Raw genomic sequence first — 11,363 nt, 5'->3', positions numbered from 1 at the left:
ATGAGCATTGTTCCCAAGTCATACTTTCTGGAGATGTCAATGAGGTAAGTTTCAGAAGGCTATAAAAACAAATTTAGTGATGGTAGATAAGGTATATTAACAGAAACTGACAGGTTTGTGTCTCTATTCCTGTCAATTTTTAATCTAGCCACAAAGGGTATATCCAGGACAAAAAGAATGAAAGAATTCTGAAAAATATTCATAAATTCTAGCGATGATTGAAAGGAGAATATGTGTGTGGGGGCTGTATGTGTGTGTTAGTTTAGGTACATTTACATTTAGGGATATAAAGGCGCGGATATAATGTCAGAGATCAAGTTTAGTCAGACATTCTTAGATAATGCAGTATAACTTTTTTGTATAACAAAGATTCCAAGTAGAGTAAGCTGACTGATCACCATTAGTAAGGATCATACATGTCTTTGTGTTCTCATTATTAAGAGTACAGGAATGTACCATGTCCAGAGTTTTTACCTGGATTCCAGAATAGCAACTAAACCCAATTTTGCAAGCTCAATATCCAGGCACTTTTCTCACTGTGATACCTATTCTACAGTACTAGGGTTCAAATTTCATTTTAGAGTTGTTGTTCAATTTATGTTTTTGAATTTTATTTTATTTTATTTTATTTATAATTTATTTTTTACACTCCATATTTTATCCTCCATACCTCCCATCCATCTTCCAACTGCTCCATATCACATACCTCTTCCCCACCCCACCATATCTCCATGAGGATGAAGCCACCCACACACAACATGAACTCTAAATTCGCTGAGGCCTCCATTTTCTTGAGGGTTAGGTGCCTCATCTCTAAATGAGCAAAGACCATGTAAGACCTACACTCTATGTTTACTCAAAGCCTCTTATAAGGTGTTGTATGCTGTCTCTTAGGTGGTTCACTATTTGAGAAATCTCTGGATCCAGATTATTTAAGACTGTTGTCCCTCCTACAGGATCACCCTTCTTCTCAGCTTCTTTCAGCCTTCCTAATTGAACAAGAAGGATCAGCTTCTTCTTTCCATTTGTTTGGTGCAAATAACTAAATATGACTATTTCTTTCTTTTGTTGTTTATTTATTTAATTTATATTTAATTAGGTATTTTCTTCACTTACATTTCAAATGCTATCCCAAAAGTCCCCAAGACCCTCCCCCCCATTCCCTACCCACCCACTCCGAATTCTAGGCCCTAGCCTGTTTCCATACTGAGGCATATAAATTTTGCAAGACAAGTGGGCCTCTCTTCTCAATGATGGCCGACTAGGGCATCTTCTGCTACTTATGCGACTAGAGACATGAGTTCTTGGGGTACTGGTTAGTTCATATTTTTGTTCCACCTATAGGGCTGCAGAACCCTTTAGCTCCTTGGGTACTGTCTTTAGCTCCTCCATTGGGGTACTGTGTTCCATCTAATAGCTGACTGTAAGTATCCACTTCTGTGTTTGTCAGGCTCTAGCATAGCCTCAGAAGAGACAACTATATCCAGGTCCTTTCAGCAAAATCTTGCTAGTGTATGCAATCGTGTCAGCATTTGGAGGCTGATTATGGGATGGATCCCTGGGTATTGCAATCTCTAGATGGTCCATACTTTCATCTCAGCTCAAAACTTTGTCTCTGTAACCCCTTCCATGGGTGTTTTGTTCCCAATTCTAAGAAGGGGCAAAGTGTCCACACTTTGGTCTTTGTTCTTCTTGAGTTTCATGTGTTTTGCAAATTGTATCTTGTATCTTTGGTATTCTAATTTTCTGGGCTAATATCCACTTATCAGTGAGTACATATCATATGAGTTCTTTTATGATTGGGGTACCTCACTCAGGATGATGTCCTCCAGGTCCATGCATTTGTCTAGGAATTTCATAAATTCATTCTTTTAATAGCTGCTTGTTGGGTCTTTTGGGAGGAACTCATTATATGTCACTTTTTGGGAGCTCTCTATAGCCTAAGTAAAAGTTTCAGGCCTTGGGACCTCCCCTTGAGCTGGAACCTACTTTGGGTCTTTTGCTGGACATTCATTTCCTCAGGTTTCTCTACATTTTCATCCCTAAACTGTTTCAGACAGGAACAATTATGATTCAGAGAAAGGACTGTGGGATGGCAAACTAATACCTCACTTGATGTTTTCCTGTTGGCTTTATAATTTCCCACTCCCTACTATGTGGCATTTCATCTAGGTCTCTCCCTTTGAGTAGTTTTAGTCTCTCACCTCCCAGGTCTTGGTGCATTCTGGAGGGTACCACCAACCTCCTATTTCCTGAAGATGCCAGTTTACATTCTTTCAGCTCGTCTTCAAGTTTTCAGTCTTTTTTCCTCACTCGATACCAGATAAGGTTCCACTCTCCCCTCCCCAACATTTTCCCCCATCCTGTCCACTTTTCCTTCCAGGTACCTCCTACCTCCCTACTTGTGATTTCTTTCCTCTCTCTCCCAAGTGGGTAAGAGACAGGAGAGAATGAAAGACTGATTAACCCAAAAAAAAAAAAAAGGTGTAATAAAAGGCCTTATGGAAATGTACTAGTTAGTAAGGTTATAGTTGACATCACAAAACATGAGTTATTAAATGAAAATCAAGTGCAAGTCAGGGCCCACAGAGGTCTCCTACACAGCACAATATATTTCCTCTACACTTGCTTACTCAGCATGATTACATGGTAACTCCCTAGTAGAACCATCGTTAGGGGAAACTAATTGTATTCTTACTGGATTTGAAGCATTTACCACATGAGGGATGTCATGTTTTAAATTCTATTTAAGTAAAAAGTGTATGACTGGAGAAAACATGGACCCTAGGAAGGAATCTTTATACTCTTCTGTTACATGGCCATGTGGGAAATTTGCTTTATTAATCATTTATGTTTATTACCTAGACCTAGTTAGGATTTCAGTGCTGTGAAGATACCATGATCAAGCATATCCTATAAGGGACAACCTTTAATTGCTTTGGCTTACAGGTTCAGAGGTTCAGTCCCTTATATTGGTGGGAGCATGGCAACAGCCAGACAGATGGGGATTAAAAGAGTTGCTAAAAGTTCTTCAACTTGATCCCTAGGCAGCCAGGAGAAGATTGGCTTACATATGGCTAGGATAATGGTCTCAAACCTGCTCACAAAGTCCAGATAGAAGATTTCTGAGGCCTCTACAGAAGTCCCTACTCCGGACCTAAATGTAACAGTACCATCCGAGGAAACATTGTGTTAAGCAGAAGATGTTTGAGAAGGAAAAATCCATTCCGGAAAGACAAGAGCCCTATGAGGGAACCTATTGATAATCTCACTTCTGAGGAAAGGGATGCAAGGGCAGTTTTCTGTTTGCAATTGGCAGCAAGAAGTCCACTAAGAGATTTGGAAGAATTGTTCTCTACAGTAGAAAAGGTTCGAGATGTGAGGATGATTTCTGATAGAAATTCAAAGGAATTGCTTATGTGGAATTTGTTGATGTCAGTTCAGTGACTCTACCGAATGGATTAACTGGCCAATGAATTTTAGGAGTGCCAATCATAGTCCAGACATCACAGGCAGAAAAAGATATAGCTGCTGCAGTGGTAAACAATTTTAAAAAAGGACCTATGAGGCTTTACTTGGGCTCATTACATTTTAACATAACTGAAGAAATGCATTGGGGGGATCTTTGAACCTTTTGGAAGGATGAAAGTATTAAGCTCCTGATGAATAATGAAACCAGTTGATCTAAAAGATATGGATTTGTTGCATTTTCTGACGAAGAATTTGCCCAAAAGGCTTGGGAACAGCTTAATGGTTCGAGTTAGCTGAGAGACCACTGAAAGTTGGTCATGTTATTGGAAAAACTGATGCTTCTAGTACTAGTTCATTTTTTGACAGTGATGAACTACAAAGGACTGGAGTTGATTTGGGTACAACTAGACATCTTCAGTTACTGGCAAGACTTGCAGAGGGTACTGGTTTGCAGATTCCACCTGCAGTGTAAGTTTTACAAATGAGTGGCTCTTTGGCATTTGGTGCTGTCAGATTTGCAACAGGACTATCCCAACAGAGCAAAGCCTCAGCTTTTGCTGCAGCTCGGTCTCTTCAACCACTTGCAACAGTGTTTCCAACTTTCTAACATTTTTAATCCTATAGAACAGAAGAAGAAGCTGGATGGAATACAGAGGTTAATGTCATTGGAGAATGTAATAAACACAGAGGAATCGTTCATATTAATGTTGACAAAAATTCAGTCCAGGGCAGTGTTTATGTGAAGTGCCCATCTATTACTGTGGCTATTACTCCTGTCCATGCATTGCATGGCAGGTGGTTTGCTGACAAAATGATAATGGCAGAATATGTACCTCTTCCAGATTACCACAACCTCTTTCCTGATTCTATGACAGCATCACAATACTGATTCCAAGTAAATGATGAAGAAAGATGCAGTCCTTTATATGTATATAGATGTTTTTTCTCTTAAAAATTCATGTTGAGCTGGGCGTGGTGGCGCACGCCTTTAATCCCAGCACTCGGGAGGCAGAGGCAGGCGGATTTCTGAGTTCGAGGCCAGCCTGGTCTACAAAGTGAGTGCCAGGGCTATACAGAGAAACCCTGTCTCGAAAAACCAAAAAAAAAAAAAAAATCATGTTGAGTTATCTTTTATTTAGATAAAAATAAAGAGGTAAGGCTCTACTGTCATTTGTAAATAACCCCCGTCATCTTGAAATATAAAAAATAAAAACAGGAATACAATGTGCTCATTCTCCTAACTAGCTAATCCTACTTTATGCAAGGCTGTTCTCTTGTTCTGTTCTTTTAAATGTCCATGTAGAAAATTTTACTAAGTATCTATAGAATAGTTGTAAGGAAACCAATATGCTTTCTGTATAAAGTCAGAAAGGTAATGTTTTAATGTTTCAGGAACCTAACTTTACTCAGCAGTTACATTTCAGAGTTACATTTCACAAGGAAGGGAAGGGAAGGGAAGGGAAGGGAAGGGAAGGGAAGGGAAGGGAAGGGAAGGGAAGGGAAGGGAAGGGAAGGGAAGGGAAGGGAAGGGAAGGGAAGGGAAGGAAAAAAGAAAATATGGCTCAGAGGTTAGGGCATATACAGGGGAAGCTTGATGGGGCAAGGAGGTAATAGATATGATCATATTTCATTCTGTATTTATATGAGATTTTCAAGAAAAAGTGATACTATTAATAAAGAAAATCAATGTTTTCTAACAAGTCAGAAATGAACATAAACCTGAGAATTTATATACTACAAAACCTTGAAATGAAAAGTAGACATACATATGTACATTGTATGAACTTATGCTTAGGTTTCTAAGGGTCAAACAGGTGTGCTACTGTGTTATGTCTCACTGCTCTGGCTGCATGGAGTACAGCCAGCACTAAGCTCAGGAGAATCAGAACAAAGTCGTTTTCCTGCTTCGATTGATAAAATTTAATGTATTACTATTTTTATTTCTATTATTATTATTAAATATTCCTTTACACTCCAATCATTACCCCTCTCCCAGTCTGCCCTGTCTCTGATCCTAATCCCATACATTCTCACCTGTCTCCATGAGGATGTCCCTACTCTACCCCATGCTACTCCACGAGATCTCCCCACTCTCTGAGTCCTTAAGTGTCTCAAGGTTTAGGTACATCTTCTCTGACTGAATCCTTACTCTGTCCTCTGCTCTAAATGTTTCAGAGGCCTCATGTTACCTGATGTATCAAAAGATAGTCTTTAATGGCAGTCTTTAGTCTGTGTTCTCCTTTGCCAAACCAGAAAGGGAAAGAAAGGGGTCTGGGACAAATGTGGTTTCTTGTCCCAACTTACCTTCAGGGTATCCACATGCCAGGCAGATAAGAGAAGGCTTTGTCTGGGATGGCAGAACCAGTCTGATTCTGTGTGAGCACCAAAATAGAGAGGGGCTGGAGAAGACCCTCTTCTTCAGAGATTTAGGCTCTGTTCAGTAAAAGGAAGACTGTCCCCTAGGATATCCTTCACCAAGAGATGATCCTTGCTTATTCATACTGATTTATTTAATGGTGGATGTGAATGCATATACTTTTTTTGTGGTGAACCAGAAATCAAATACCTTTTGTGTGGGTGAATGCCCAAGAAGACCTGCTCAATAGGCTAAATATTACGGGGCTATATATATGTCTCATTACCATGAAAAACTAAACCATCTAGCATTGGGATATATTAATTGGGCGATATTAATGTCTGATTTTATTATTTTAGGGGTTATAGTGATGTTTAAATAGTTTACCTTATCTTCATTTAACTCTGATACATGGTATCTGTCTAGAAAGTTGTCCATTTTCTTAAGATTTTTCCAGATTTGTACATGTTTTTTAAGTAAGACCTAAAGATTCATTGAATTTCTTCAATATCTTTTATTATATCCCTGTTTTCAGATCTAATTTTCTTATTTGGATTTAATCTCTGTCTTTTCGTTAAGTTGGCTAAGGGTCTGTCTGTCTAAATGGTTGATTTTTCTCAAAGAACCAACTTTGGTTTTGTTGGCTACTTTTAACTTGCAACTAAGAGAACTTTCTAATTTTGTTTTGTTTTGTTTTGTTTTTTGAGACAGGGTTTCTCTGTGTAGCCCTGGCTGTTCTGGAACTCACTCTGTAGTCCAAACTGGCCTCAAACTCAGAAATCCACCTGACTCTACCTCCTGAGTGCTGGGATTAAATGTGTGCTCCACCACGCCCAGCTCTAATTTCTTCATAGAGGCATGTGCTAAAAGCTTTCCTCTAACATGGATTTCATTGTGTCAGGTAAATTCAGGTACGCTCACAGAAGTTTAAGAAGTCTTCCAGCTGTTTATTCTGAGGTGATGTCTATCTTTATTTTGGAGATGTGTGGTTTGAATGCATCACAATAATGTATCATGTTTTTGCATCCTGTCCTTTAGCCTATGTCTTCTTATTGCAGAATTTAGCCCATTGATATTGAGAGATATTAATGACACGTGATGATTATTTTTTATTTTAATGTTGGTTTGTGGTTGTGCTGCTGGTTATCGTAGTAGTGTATGTGTGTGCTTGTGTGTGTGTGTAAGTGTGTGTGTGTGTGTCCTTCCATTTTTGTTCAGGGATAGAGTTATTTATTTCCTAAAATAACAGTAAAAGATACAGAGAAATATGTAGCCAATTACAAATCTGTTCATAGTATATGCCATTCTTCACTAGGGTAAACTCACTTACAGTATAAGACAGCAAATGTCTGCTTGTCTGAGGCCAGGTGCAAGGTACAGAACAGAAGGTAACTAAGTTGCTGTTTTAGTGTGATGGTTTCTAGTGCTGGGATGAGAAACAATGAGCAAAGAAACTTGAAGCAGGAAAGGATTTATTTGAAATGGAAGAATTAATTCCTCTATTTCTAAGTAGTAAATAGTGCCCAGAGTGGTGCCTCAGTGCTGGGGTTGACAGAAGTGTAGCCAGCATTAAGCTCAGTGGAGGCAGAATGAAGTCTTTAAAGTGGTGTACAGTCTGTTTTCCTTTACCAAACCAAAAAGGGTTATAGAGAAGTCTGTGACAAATGTTATGGTTCTTGGTCCTCACTTACCTTTAGGTCATCCACATACCAGGAAGAAGGGAGAAGGCAGAGCCTGAGAGGTACAGAACTGGTCTAATATTAAATGAACACCAACAATAAGGAGTGGGTGAATAATTCCTTTTATTCAGGACATTTAGCCTCTGCTCATTAAAATGAAGGCCTTCCTGGGGGTTTTCTTTTTTTGAAGAGTTGATCCTTTTTTGTTCAAAGTGATTTATTTGATGGTGTATGTGAATGCATATACTTTATTTGTGCTTAACCAGAAATTATATAACTTTTGTGCAAAAAAAATACCCAGTAAGAAAGTCAACTGTTTGAATGATAGGTTGTATCCATACTGCGTAAGCATGAAGAACTAAAACCATCTTGCCTTTGAATTTATTATTTGGGATGCCTTTAGTGACTGTTTTTATTTCTTGTTTATTTTATTATATTTCTAATTTATTTTTACACTCCATATTCCATTCCCTAACCCCTCATTCACCCTCCATCTGCTCCACATCCAAATCCTCCTCCAAACCACACCCCAACTCCACGAAGATGTGCCAACCTCACCTGACCTCTAAACTCCCTTGGGCCTCCAGGCTCTTCTGGGTTAGGTGCATCATCTCTTAAAGAATACAGACCCAGAATTCCTCTACTGTATGTTTGTTGGGGGCCTCATATCTGGTGGTATATGCTGTCTGTTTGGTGGTCCAGTGTTTGATAGATCTCAGTGGTCTCAATTATTTGAGACTGCTGTTCCTTCTACAGGATCACCCTAATCCTCAACTTCTGCCAACCTTCCCTAATTCAAGAAAAGCTGCTTCTTTCCATTGGTTGGATGGAAATATCTATATCTGACTGTCTCAGCTGCTTTCAGAGGGCAGTCATGATAGATCACTTATTGTGAGCTCTCCATAACCTCAGTGATAATGTCAGGCCTTGGGAAATCCCCTTGAGCTGAATCCAACTTTGGGACTGTTGCTGGAACTTCTTTTCCTCAGGTTCCTCTCCATTTCCATCCATGTGATTCTTTCAGATAGGAACAATTTTGGGTCAGAGAAGTGACTGTTGGATGGCAACCCTATCCCTCATTTGATGCACTATCCTACTTGAGGAGGTAGGCTCTATAAGTTCCCATTCACTACTGTCTGGCATTTCACCTAAGGTCCCTCCCCTTGAGTTCTGGGAGTCTCTCACCTCCCAGGTCTCCATACAACCCCCTATTTTCTGAGGCTGTCTGTTTACATTCTTTTTTCTGGCCCTCAAGTTTCAATGCTTTTCCCTCACCCAATACAATATAAGGTCCCCCCTCTCCCTCTCAAGACCACCCTATCTACTTTATCTCTGAGGTCCCTCCCTCACTCCCCTCTTGTGATTCCTTTCTTCTCTGTCTCAAGTGGAAATGAGGAATCCACATTTGGGCACTTCAGCGTGTTGAGCTTTTTTACTTTGTGGACTGTATTTGGGTATTCTGTATGGGTTTTTTGGCTAATTTACAATTATTAGTGTGTGCATACTATATAAGGCCTTTAGGGTTTGAGTTACCTCACTCAGGAAGATATTTTCAAGTTCCATCCATTTGCCAGCAAGACTCAGAATGTGTTCAATATTTTCTTTTCTTCTTCTTCTTTTACTGGATATTTTCTTTATTTACATTTCAAATGGTATCCCATTTCCTGGTTTCCTCCCACCCAGAAACACCCTACCACATCCTCCCTCCCTCCGATTCGATGAGGGTGGGCCTCTACCAACCCACCTACTCCCTACTCCAAGCCCTCTATTCCCCTACACTGGAGCATCTATCAAGCCTTCATAGGAACAAGGACCTCTCCTTTCATTGATTCATCACAAGGCCATATTCTGCTACATATGTGGTGGAGCTTTGTCTACTCATTTGTTGATGGCTTAGTCCCTAAGAATTCTTGGGGTTCTGGTTGGTTGATATTGTTGTTCTTCCTATGGGGTTGCAAACCCCTCCAACTCCTTCAGGCCCTTCTTTAACTACTTTTTAAAGGACCCTGCACTCAGTCCAATGGTTGTCTGCTAACATCTGCCTCTGTATTTTTAAATCTCTGGCAGGGCCTCTCTGGAAAAAAGGCATATAATTCTCTTTTCAGCATGTGCTGCTTGGAATCCAAAATAGTATGTTGGTCTGGTAACTCTATATGGGATGAATCCCAAGGTGGAACAGTCTCTGAGAGGCCCTTCCTTTAGGCTCTGCTCTCTACTTTATCTGCAAATTTGCTCCTATGAGTATTTTGTTCTCCAAGTATGAAGGACCAAAGTATCCATCTATACTGCTGCTGGGCATATACACAAAAGATGTTCCACCATAACACTAGTATCTATGCAATGTTCATAGAAGTTTTATTCTTAATAACAAGAAACTCTAAGCAGCACGTGTCCCTCATTAAAGAATCAATACAGAAAATGTCCATTTACAAAATGCAATGCTTTTCTGCTTTTATAAAAAAAAAAAAAAAAGAACATCTTATATTTACCGGTCAAATGGATGGAATTAAAATGTATCGTGATATAACCCAGACGTAAGAAAAACATTCATGGCATGTTCTCAGTGATAAGGCAGAAGGCAGATAACACAGAAGAGACAAACACCTCTAGAGAGGAAGGACTCCCAGTGGATGAATGAGAAAAAGTAACAACAAAACTTTCAAACCAAGGATTGCCCTATGTACAAGACATGCACGGGCAAAAATGTAATAGAGACTGAAAGAATGGCCAATCAATAACTTGCCCAACTTAAGAACCATGCCCTGGTCACACATCAGTCCTTGACACTGTTAATGATATAATCTTATTCTTGCAGACAGGAGCCTATCATAACTGTCTACCTAAGGGCTCCATCCAGCAGCTGAATTAAACAGATGCAGACACTCGTAGCAAAACACTGGATAGAAATCAAAAACTCTTATGGAAGGGCTGAAAAAAGGAATGAGATAGGAACTCAAATGGAGTCAAATAACCTGGATCCTTGGCAGCTCTCAGAGTCTGATAAACTAAGGAAAGGGCAACTATGGACTGAGAAACACCCCAGGTAATTAGGGCTGCCTTGTCTGGCTACAGTGGTAGAGGATGCCACTAATGAAGCAAATACTTGATGGGGCAGGCTGTGGGACTCCACTTTCTAAAAAGAGAAGGGGAGAGAGAATGGGAGGAGGGATTCTGTGACAGTGGGACTGTGTGTGGAGACTGTTTAGGATGTAAATAAATAAATAAATTTGAAAAATAAGATCTGTAGATATAAATTCTATATGCAATATTATCATAGATTAAGAAAACTTGAAGCAATCACAAACATTGCAGGAATGAATCAGTGATCCCTATTATACCAATATATACTTAATATTATACTCTATATTCTAGGTGGAAAATGAATGATATTAAAGTTATACAAGGAAGAAATGAGTGAATGAAGCTATCCCTATTTGCAGACGATGGACATTATATAACAGGTCTAAAATTCAAATAAATTCCTTCTAGAAATGACAGAAAATTTTTTGTCACTGTGATTTACACCTTTACAAAAACTATATGAAATGGAATTAAACACACAAAACTCGAACCAGAAAAACAGAAACAGTTGGAATAAATGATACTCTATGCCCTGTATCATATCTATAAATATAATAATATCTATATCATCTATATCTTAATCTATATGAATATGGCTACAGGTAAAGGGTAGATAGATATAAATACATATGAATTTATAAATGTTATATAGATGATATAGATATGTATACAAATATAGAGAAATAGGTACATATACTGAATATATGGTTACATACATGGTTAAATTCACAGTTGTCAATTATTAATCTTAGTTCTTGAGAAAAATATCCTTTTCT

At 39.0% G+C, this 11,363-nt stretch overlaps 1 pseudogene; it reads left to right on the top strand.

Annotated features, from left to right (window-relative positions):
* Positions 1-4,360, top strand: LOC110288320 (RNA-binding protein 39 pseudogene; annotated as a pseudogene).
* The last annotated feature ends 7,003 nt before the right edge of the window (positions 4,361-11,363 follow it).

Source organism: Mus caroli, unplaced genomic scaffold (genome assembly GCF_978045245.1).
Source record: "Mus caroli unplaced genomic scaffold, Mus_caroli_1 scaffold_7, whole genome shotgun sequence".
NCBI classification, from domain to species: domain Eukaryota; kingdom Metazoa; phylum Chordata; class Mammalia; order Rodentia; family Muridae; genus Mus; species Mus caroli.
This window is presented reverse-complemented; position numbering and strand designations above follow the sequence as displayed.